The sequence below is a fragment of the Pocillopora verrucosa genome, chromosome 1 (genome assembly GCF_036669915.1).
Source record: "Pocillopora verrucosa isolate sample1 chromosome 1, ASM3666991v2, whole genome shotgun sequence".
NCBI lineage: Eukaryota > Metazoa > Cnidaria > Anthozoa > Scleractinia > Pocilloporidae > Pocillopora > Pocillopora verrucosa.
In genome coordinates, this window is record NC_089312.1 from 6,122,784 (window position 1) to 6,132,813 (window position 10,030).

Below are 10,030 nucleotides of genomic sequence, written 5' to 3' on the forward strand. Positions count from 1 at the left end.
CTACATACAGTACCCAGGTTATTGTAAGAAGCTGCAACATCTACATGCTCAGGTCCAAGCTGTTTCAGAAGAATATTCAATGCAAGTTCATGATTGTCCTTTGCTTGCTGGAAACCTCCCAGACTACTGTATACAGTACCCAGGTTATTGTAAGAAGCTGCGAAATCTACATGGTTAGGTCCAAGCTGTTTAAGAAGAATATCCAATGCACTAGTATAGTAGTTCTTCGCTTGGTCTAAGTTACCCTTACATTTGTGTGTGATTCCCGCAAAGAGGTAGATTTCTGCTTTTCCTACAGCGTCGTTTGCGTTACCGGAGTGTATAACTTCCAAGGCTACTTCGGAGCAGTTCTTTGCATCTTCGTATTCAAAATGGTCGAGGTACATTTTTCCGAGGATCCGGAGCCCATTCAGACAACCTTGTAAGGGCATATCACCCACTTTTCTGACTTGAGGTAAGTCTTGTTCAGAAAACAGATATTTAGCCCTCAGGAGCAGTTTTCTTAAGTGGGGAACAAGTCTTGAGCCGATGGTAAAGGTATCTAAGTCATCGAACATGGCAAATGATGCAACAGCCCCAACGACAGCTTTAATGTATAATTCCTTGGCAAAATTTGTATTTTAAGGAATCAAGTACATCACGAACGACTCCATGCACTCGGATACAGACGCTGTCACCTTCCTCTTCAGATAATAACAACGAACATCGATTTATGTTTGATCTGATCCACCCTTTATCAGTAAATTCTTCATCTATTTCCATGATGTAATTGACACCGACGTCTTGGGGTATTGGCTGAGGTGAACAAAGAGCAAGAAAGGTGAACAGGTGATTAATAACTCTGTTGGTCGCCATTGCTTCTTTCACTGCAAGGGTTATTGCTGTTGTCATGGGCTTCTGGTATCTTGGATTTGTCTCTGCTAGGATGGTCTCCGTCGTACTTTGTTGACCACCTGCAACTTTCTCCAGGTAGTCACCGCAGCCAAAGCTAACAGATAATTTACTCTGCCGGACTTCTCGCACATAAATGGAGGCACTCGCTAAGGTTGACGTTCTAATGCCCGTGCAACTTCATCTTCCATTTCACCATCACTCACTTCTGAGAGGAGTGTTAACAATTAGCGGGCATCACCTGGATGCATTCTTTTGCTGACTGAGACATGCTGGATTGTAGAATTTGTCAAAGGGATAGAAACAGCGTCTTGTGTTGTTATCAGCAACTGGCCTCTTACCCATAGTTCGTCTCTTGCATCTGGTAAGTGTCCATGTATTTGAGACACACTGATGACGTTATCGACTACCAGCAGCCATGAGGTATAGTTAGAAATTCTCGCACTTATCAGCGTCTTAAGTCTTGTAATCGTTTCGTCTGCACATAGGTCTGTGGAGTTGAGAGTGTTTGTAACTGCATACTCTGGCCATTTACAGCATCAAGCGAAAAGGACACAGGGTTCCAAAAGTGTTTCTGAATTTTCAGCATTCAAAGTCATAACAAATGAAGTCAAAAAAGAAATTTCTTTGACTTCGTCGTAAAATCGCTTGGCTACCAAATGAGCCAGCTGCGATTTTCCACTTCCTGGATTTCCAGATGTATACAAGGTGCTTAAATCATCATCATTAGCACATTTAAGCGCTCTAAGCTCTTGGGTAATTTCACTAACCTCAGAATCGCGACCGGTAACTTCGTGTGTGAGTTTTGGGGGAAGAACACAAAATGGAGACACACTTGTAAGAAGCTGCTGCTCAAGGACCTGTCACTGCTCCTTTCCTTCTCTCGAACGTTTTGATCAAGGTCGTCAACTGTCTTCAAGATATTTGACAATTCTTCAGTTGGGAAACTAATTTGAATTTCGATGTCATGGATTTTCTGTATGGTAAGACCGAGAGCAAGAAATGCATTTGTAACTTTTAAAATCATACTTTGGAAATCATTTTCCGAAAGGTGTTCTCGTGGCATATGCACATAGTCTTCATTACACAGTTTCCTTAGGTCCTCCACGTGTGATTGGACCGTTGGATTCAGGCCATTGATGCAGTCTGAATAAAGAATTGCCTAAAACAGCATGGTGCAATCCCATTCAGCTGTGTCACCGTCTTTCATGGTTCTCAGCAGACGGGCGTATTGGCTTCCGTTTCGAGAGGATTCGCCATTCCAAAAGTCCAGTCCATTGTAAGGTTGATCTTTCCATTCTCCCCATGTTCTTCGGTAGCGATTGTCCCATTCTTGTTTAAAGATTATTCGCAAGCCCTCTGTTAATACTTTGGTGAAAACAGCAAATTCTGTAGTAGTTTAATTGCTCTGCAGAGTATTCCAGCGCAGTGGCCATTTTCAGTCAGATCCTATAAAAAAAAATCACAATTATGTCCATCGTTAGCTCATTCTTCTAGTCATTACAAGTCTGTTTCGCAGCCATTCTTGAGAATGTCACATCACACACCAAAAAGCATCATCTTTTTATGGAGGGTGTGATAGCCTAAAAGAACGGCTGTGAAGATCATTAACTTAAAGATGTAGCCAAGCATAAAAGCGGAGGTCTTGTTGATTTATTTTATACCCCCTTATTATAGTAAAAGCTGTAATTAAACTCTTCAGCACTGGCTGTAGAAGAGTTTCCTTAAGGGGATTTAGGGACCAGTCCAGGGGGTGGAGAAAGAAGGGAAGAATTGACGCGGTCTGAAACCTGGGGACAACGTTCTCACAACTTGCAAAGCAATCAACACACATGCTAGTCTGCAGTATCTTCAAAAAGCTGTGGCGAAGGACCGTCCTTGTTGTTCCTGATGTTTTGAGAAAATTTTCGAGATAGGGAATCTTTTCTTCTTCAGATGAAGTGTACGATGTCAGCATCAGTTGGAATTATATTCTTTTGAGCGTGACTGATAATTTTGGCTGAAGAAAATGAGTCAACAAAGACGGTAAACTACTTTGCGTCGAGACATCATTGGTTGATTTAAGAGTATACATGCGAGAACAGTGAATTAGTAAATCAAGACGCCAGAATCGTATGGGCTTCGCTTATATCTTCTTTTGAAGTTGCCAGTTATGGCTGCTTTCCCCACCGTTTTTCCTCAATGTTTCAATCTCCTCTGTTTAGCATAAAAATTAAAAAGAAAAGTAATTTTTAACTCCTGTTTGAACTTGCACTTTTTTTAAAACTTTTTCTCTTTTGGCTATTATTGCGTCATGGTCGTCCTCTGGCTGGAAATACACGGCGTCTTTTTGAGATTTTTTCTGCTATTTGATTCGGTAACCTCTGCTGTAACTGCTTCTAATGTAATTATCTTTTAGCCAATTGTCCATTATCCTAGCAACTTTTGGTAATGAAATACGAAATTTGTCCAACATGTCTATTGCACTGCGAACGTTTCCTTTAAAGGAAGACAAGCTAAAACTAGAATGTCATAGATAAAACTTGATGATAAAGAGAGACTTTTTCGATTCGATCATGAAGATATTTGTAGAAAACTTGAGATAATGCCTGGATTTCATTTTTTCATCACAGCAATCAATTCCAAACATCAATCAAGTTTTCTCTTTACTTTTGAAGTTGAGTTGATATTGCTATTGGCAACATTAAATGGGTTGAAAAGTTTTAGATGGTATTTTCTCATGTTTGCAAATAATTGAATTTACTGGAAGGTAGAGTCGTTGCAGCATATTAATATGTAACACAAAAATACATTTGATATGTAAAAAGGTTTCATTTGACTATCTACTGGTAAGTCTTTGTGTTATATTTCGACACCATTTTCTACAAGTTGTAAAAACCATGACATAATAATTAGTCAGGAAAATGTAAAATTTGTGGCAATTATACATCATGTTTTAAAAGCCATGTCCATAATAAGCTTACAGGATTGAAGAGGGTGTATGTGGGAATAGACTCTCTTGTCTGCATGTATCATTAACTTGCTTGCCTGTTGCCAATATTTTGATGAACCGAGTGCTTAAGTAGGTAGCGACTTTTTTCAAACCTGGAAACTATTATTGTGGAAGTCATACTTGTGCCTGGAAACTCATTCTTATTCTGATAAACCAGTTTTAAGAAGGATACAAAATTTTATTCGAAAAATTTGATGCATAGGCTGTGCACAAAACTTTAATTTGCTATAATTTTATAGCTAATACCAATCCCTACACATAATAGAATGTTATCAGGATTAGATGGAAAAAATATTGCGCTATGCAAGATTTCAGGTAATCATTTTAGTTACATGAATATTAACTGATACTAGGAAACCTATGAATATTCCAGAGAATGTAAAATTTGTCTGAAAAATTAGAACTTAGCATAGGCCAAATAAACAAAAAAAGAAAATGAAGAAGAAATGTGTACTGATGAAAAAGCTAAGCAAACTTTTTACAACACCTGCCTGTACCCGCATGGCACCTAGTAAAGTAATTTGAAGCGGTCATAATCCCGGTTTTACATGTTGAAAACATACACGCATGCAGATTTCTTATAAACCTGTAGTTTAAGCCTGCCATAACTTCAAAGTTTCGATGCACACCTTAAAAGGAGAAGAAATAAATTTCAAGTTTCTTTTTATTCAGTTTAGGTCAGTGAGTTAAAATTGAGTCAAACATTTATTCAACAACAGGTCAACAAATTTTCACAACTAATTTATAAGGTTTAAGCCTACCTGGAATAATCAACTTCATGTACATATAAGACTAGGTGTGTACTGATGATGCACAAAAGAACTATCTGTGGTAAGAGGGCAGGCTTTCCTTTCTTCATTTAAAAAGGTACTGAGGTTATCACCTAATTAAAAGCGGGATCCTTGCTTTTCCAGTTTCCCACCTGTTAAAACTCACATATCTTGTGACCAATTATATATGTCAATGGGTATGAGCATTGGTAAGAAACACCATGCATTAATGAAAGCTTAAGCAAGAGTATTTAATGTAATCCAAATGATAATACTACATGATACAACGTGGCAACTTACACAGCAAAATTATAATCACACAATTCCAAACAAAGGATGTCAGGTTATTGTCTCACCTGCTTCAACTTTTGAGGGCTTAAGGTATAGAGAAATAGATATGGTAGACATTTATGATCAAAAAAAAGTTGAAAGTTTGAAAATTAAGAGAGATACATTACAATCATCAAATCCTATCCATACTTGCAAAAAGGGTAAATTACCACTTTAACTTCTCCCAAAAATTCATACATACAGGAAATCACTAATTTCTTTGTCACTAGGTGGTACTTTACTTACAATAGTTCTACGGACACAAATGCATTTTTCGGAAGTCATCTCATAACTTATGAATGTACAGGTTATGTGGGAGTTTCCTGTATGGGGACCGACATTTAAATTACTTCAGCAAACTGTAATCATCAGAATTGCAAACAAAGGTGTATTTACCAAGTGCTCAAGTTTCCAAAATAGCCACCAAATTGTTACAGTCGAGTTCACTTCTTTTTGAGGCCATCTTTAGCTTGATCATCCTGTTATATGTGAAAACATCAAATGTTACTCACATATTCAAATAATTTCCTGAATAAAAAGTTATATATTATTTTAATAACCTGCTTCCTTTAACCCTTAAATCCCTGAGAATGACTAGCATCTAATTTCTCCATTAAATATCACCCCTGAATCAAACATTAAGGTTATGAGAATAAAGGAAAGAGTAATAAAGTGAAGAACCTCTTGATGGTTAAACAAATTCTTCTTGCCAGCTCATTAGGAAATGTATAGAGAACAGTAAGGAGAATATACATACTGATGTTAGGGTGTAAAGGGTTAATAGTGTTCCAGAACTAGTAAATAGTATTGAAGAGAAAGGAAGAAAGTTCTTGAAACATTCTATGTTAAATGAAACTTTATTATGAATGTTAATTACGACAGCAACGAAAACATCTGGGAAGCTACAGTAACAATTACCTTTCCATGTAAACAAAGCATAAAGAAGCATGATATGAATAAATTCGATCTCACCCAATTTGAATACAGAATCAGAAATCTTGTTACCTTACAAGTGGGGAAAAGCTCAATGTGTTTTTCCTGCCACTCTCATTTTAAATATCGCAAATCAATCACGCCACCAATTCAGTGTCAGTTTTTTCAAGATTTTCTCTTTTTCTTACGGTCATCTATTTTTAGTATCTATCTTTTACCAGTTGACATCTGAGAAGAATCAAGTCCATGGTGGTGATTTGGCACATTGTAAGCAAACCTTACAACTGATTAAATTTTATGTGATAAAAAAACATGAAGGGCAATAAAGGAAATTGGCTAGCACAATTCACGTTTCCCCTCTTAAGTATTTTGTGATCGTTTCTTCTATCATATAGTAAAGTTTACAGTTTCTCTCATTTCATTGTCTTCTATTGATCTGTTTGCTTTCTAAAAATCTCAACAACTGTCCCAATAAATGTAAGGACCATATAAAATGTATACAGTTATTAAAGACATCATTTAATCAGTTTTATAAATGTAGAGTATTGCTTGAGTATGTGATTACAGTAAGTGCAAGTGCCTAATAAACATCACTCTATGGTCTTCTACTCTTCCACCTCGGAGGGTGCCTTGTGTACATAAAAACTGAAGTTCAGTGCATTTAGTAGCTTTAAATTTTGGCTACAAAGATCAACAACGAACAACAACCATACCGAAAAATCTTTTTAGAGAGACCTCTGTAATAGTAGGTACTCACAACTGACATCAGAGTGAAGCAAACAGCTTATTTCTAGAAGCTTTTAACACTTCTGTATTTTAGCTTTCAAAGAAAAGCATTTCCCATGAACATTTAAAAATTTAAGACATAAGCTACCAGCAACAAGTTTTTCCATTGTAAGTGTTTCATAACATCACATTCTGATCACATTTATTTGTTACATTTAAAAGCATAAGAATATTTCAATCATCACAATATAACGAAATCCCCCATTTTAAGACACATATGATAATCATATGTACGAGAAATCATATCTACGCGCGCCCATTTGTTATTCTCTATGTATCGCAAGCGTGTTCATCATAACCCGAGCATTAAGTACGCCTCGAAATGTTGAGCGAAGAGAAAGTGGCTCCATCGAGTAGAGAGCATGAAAATATAGCGCTGAAAAGTACCATGACCAAACAATGAAATTCACTCATTCCGCAGAAGGACTGACCATTTTACCCGTGATTTTGTTTACACCACACATTTACGGTCCGTCATTTAATTCTCAGATGTTTGACGAGTTCTCACATGAAAATATTGTCTGCGTCAGACTTAATGTAAACATAAACATCGCTGACTCAATCTCATTTTATTTCAATTTTGGGAAAAGCCATTGCTTCATTACTAAGGTAAAACAAAAGTTCTTCGACAAAGCGCGATTTTTTAAAAATATGTATAGAGTATATCCTGCGATAGATAACTGAAGATAGAAAGAGGTAGAAACTTGCCCACGCCGTTCGCTATCATTTGAAAACTTTCTAGGCAAAACAAAATTCATAAGATAACCTCTTTTCCCTCAACACCACAACTGTATTAAACATTGCAAGCGATAGCACAAGAAATAACTTGAAGAATACCAACACTTTAAAATGTTATTCGAGCTATGAACCCGCTCGAGGGCTTTTAAGCGATGAATGTCAAAGTCATTGTTTTACCGAAAGGTGATTTGAATTATATATAACTGAAGCTAGTGTCAAACGACGATTATTAAAGAAAAATGTTTGAATTTTTCTGAGCCTCAGCGTAAGTGATAACCCAGATAAGACACGACCTACCTCCTCCTCCTTCTCGGATCCTTTTGCTTCTCTTGGTTGATGACCTCTTTTCGGTCTCTTTTCTGGAGCGTCTTCGTATTTCCCCTTAGCTTTCCTTCGCTAGAAATTCTCCTTCTTACTTATGCCTTTTCCTGGTCTCTTTTGCGTTCCTCTCGCTGTATTCTGCCGATTTTGGCGTCCTTTATAGCTCTCTTGCGCGCTTTTCTCGACTCGCTTTACGCCTTTTACTTCTAGCTTTCTTTGGTTGCTTTGTCGCTTTTTTTCCAGCCTATTTTCACTCAAAACCCTCTCTCCCTGAACTTGAGTTATAACAATTTCCTCCGATTGACAAAGCTTTACTGCCGTTGTTGATTTCGCGCTCAAAAAGCGAGTTGCAAGTTATTTGATTACGCGGCTTCACATCTGCTACTGACAGCTCTTTACGATGGTCAATTAACTTTTTCAACTCATTTGTTAACTAACTTACCTGTTAACATCTGCTAGACCACGGGAAGCACTCGTGTAATGTTAACCGTGTGCCCGCGGTAAGCTGCACTAGAGCTTGGCTTTGAAGTATGCGCACTTCATTGTCATCTGCCGGTGTCTTTTGGCGGACACTATTGGGGCATCGTAGGTACTCACGCAATCGCGCCTTCGCATTACCTTCTCTTTCCGCCCTTCCATTACGTAATAGCTAAGATGGTGCCAGCAATGCAGTTGGCTGCGCATGCTAAATGTAATACCTTGTACGGTCGGTCGTACGGTCTCAAGTCCAAAATTTTTTAGCTTGATAGGTTACTACTATCTCGTATAATTATGGGGCTACGCTGCGCGTGCTGCGAACTCCTTTATAAGCATAGCAATTTAAAAACAGTTGCAAGGGATAGGGAGATTGATTACTGGATTCAAAATTGAATTGCGATAATAAATGAAAAATACGGGAATGGAGCTAACTAGAAGCTGAAGGATGTAAAATTGCTAATCGGGCCCAATTTCTCACTGCACTGCACTGCATTAAAGAAATTTGTAAGTTACTCAATTCGACTCATTTAGGGGCATAAAACCCACAAAGCCTGAGATATGAACTTCCCACGTAAGGGAACCGAAACCTTAAATTCCTACCAAATTATCTCACACACATATCCACTCCTTTATTTGTTGATCCATTTATTGGTGGACTCCCATGCCTCAGCCATTCTTATTTATTAGGGAACTGTTTTCATTTCTCTCGTAGCAAGTTCTTTGTTTTTATGCTACTCCCAGATTTTGATGGTCAATGTCAGATCTTGCGATGGCGTCTTTTGATTTAATGTTTTACGCTACAGAAGAATTTCAAACATAAGAAAGGTAGCCACAGTTTAGTTGCCGAGAGCGGCTGGAAGCTCGAAGTTTGACATTGCTTAGTTCAGCATTGACAAACGTTTCGCTAATAGCCAGGACTGACTTTTTTTATTCGCAGTCGTTGTTTGGCAAAATGTTAGCCCCCCACCTTAAACATACATCCTGTAGTAGGCTATAGTATGTTAACAACTTTTCACCGAAGTGAAGGAGGCTAATGGTAGATATTTACCGACCCCGCGCGCGTCGAGCAACGTCGATTGACAATCATTGCGTTAGCGTGCGACATATCCTGTCATAATAATATAACGTACCAATAGCTTTCAAAGCTACTTACTAAATGAAAATGTTTTTGAAAACGTTCGACTGACCAGTGACGCGTCGTATACCAAAGAGAAAAGTGTTTTCTGTAATAGGCCTATTTGATGAAATACCGTTGTTAGCTGTAATAATGAAATAAACCAACGAACATAAAATGTAAATGTCATTGCCAAGGAGGTGCGCTATATTCTAAACATCTAAATGGAGCAAAATTATATTCCTAATGCTGTCAACACTTGAATTGACGGTGATGCGAGGAATTTCATTCCCAGACAGAAGTCTTTGAACAAAGAAATTTGAACTCAACTGTTGACAGCTAACTCAGATGAAGAATGCACATCTCATTTCATAAGATAGAAAAAGTGAATTTATACGAATCTTGTTATAGGAAAAGAAAAGAAACTTTCATTTTTCCGTCAAGACATGTTTCGAACAAATTAAAATCCAGCTTGACTAAACACAAGAGAATAAATGCATCAAAATGCTCACCTCAGGGAAGCATATAATGGAAGAGGTTTGTCAGCTTTAGTAAATCTATTTGTCATTGTTGTGACTTGTGGACGAAAAGTCACGAACATAAATAGGTTTATTCACAGTAGGTATTTGTGGTTTTTTTTCTGTTTACTTGTTTTGTTTTGTTTCCCTTCCTAATTCT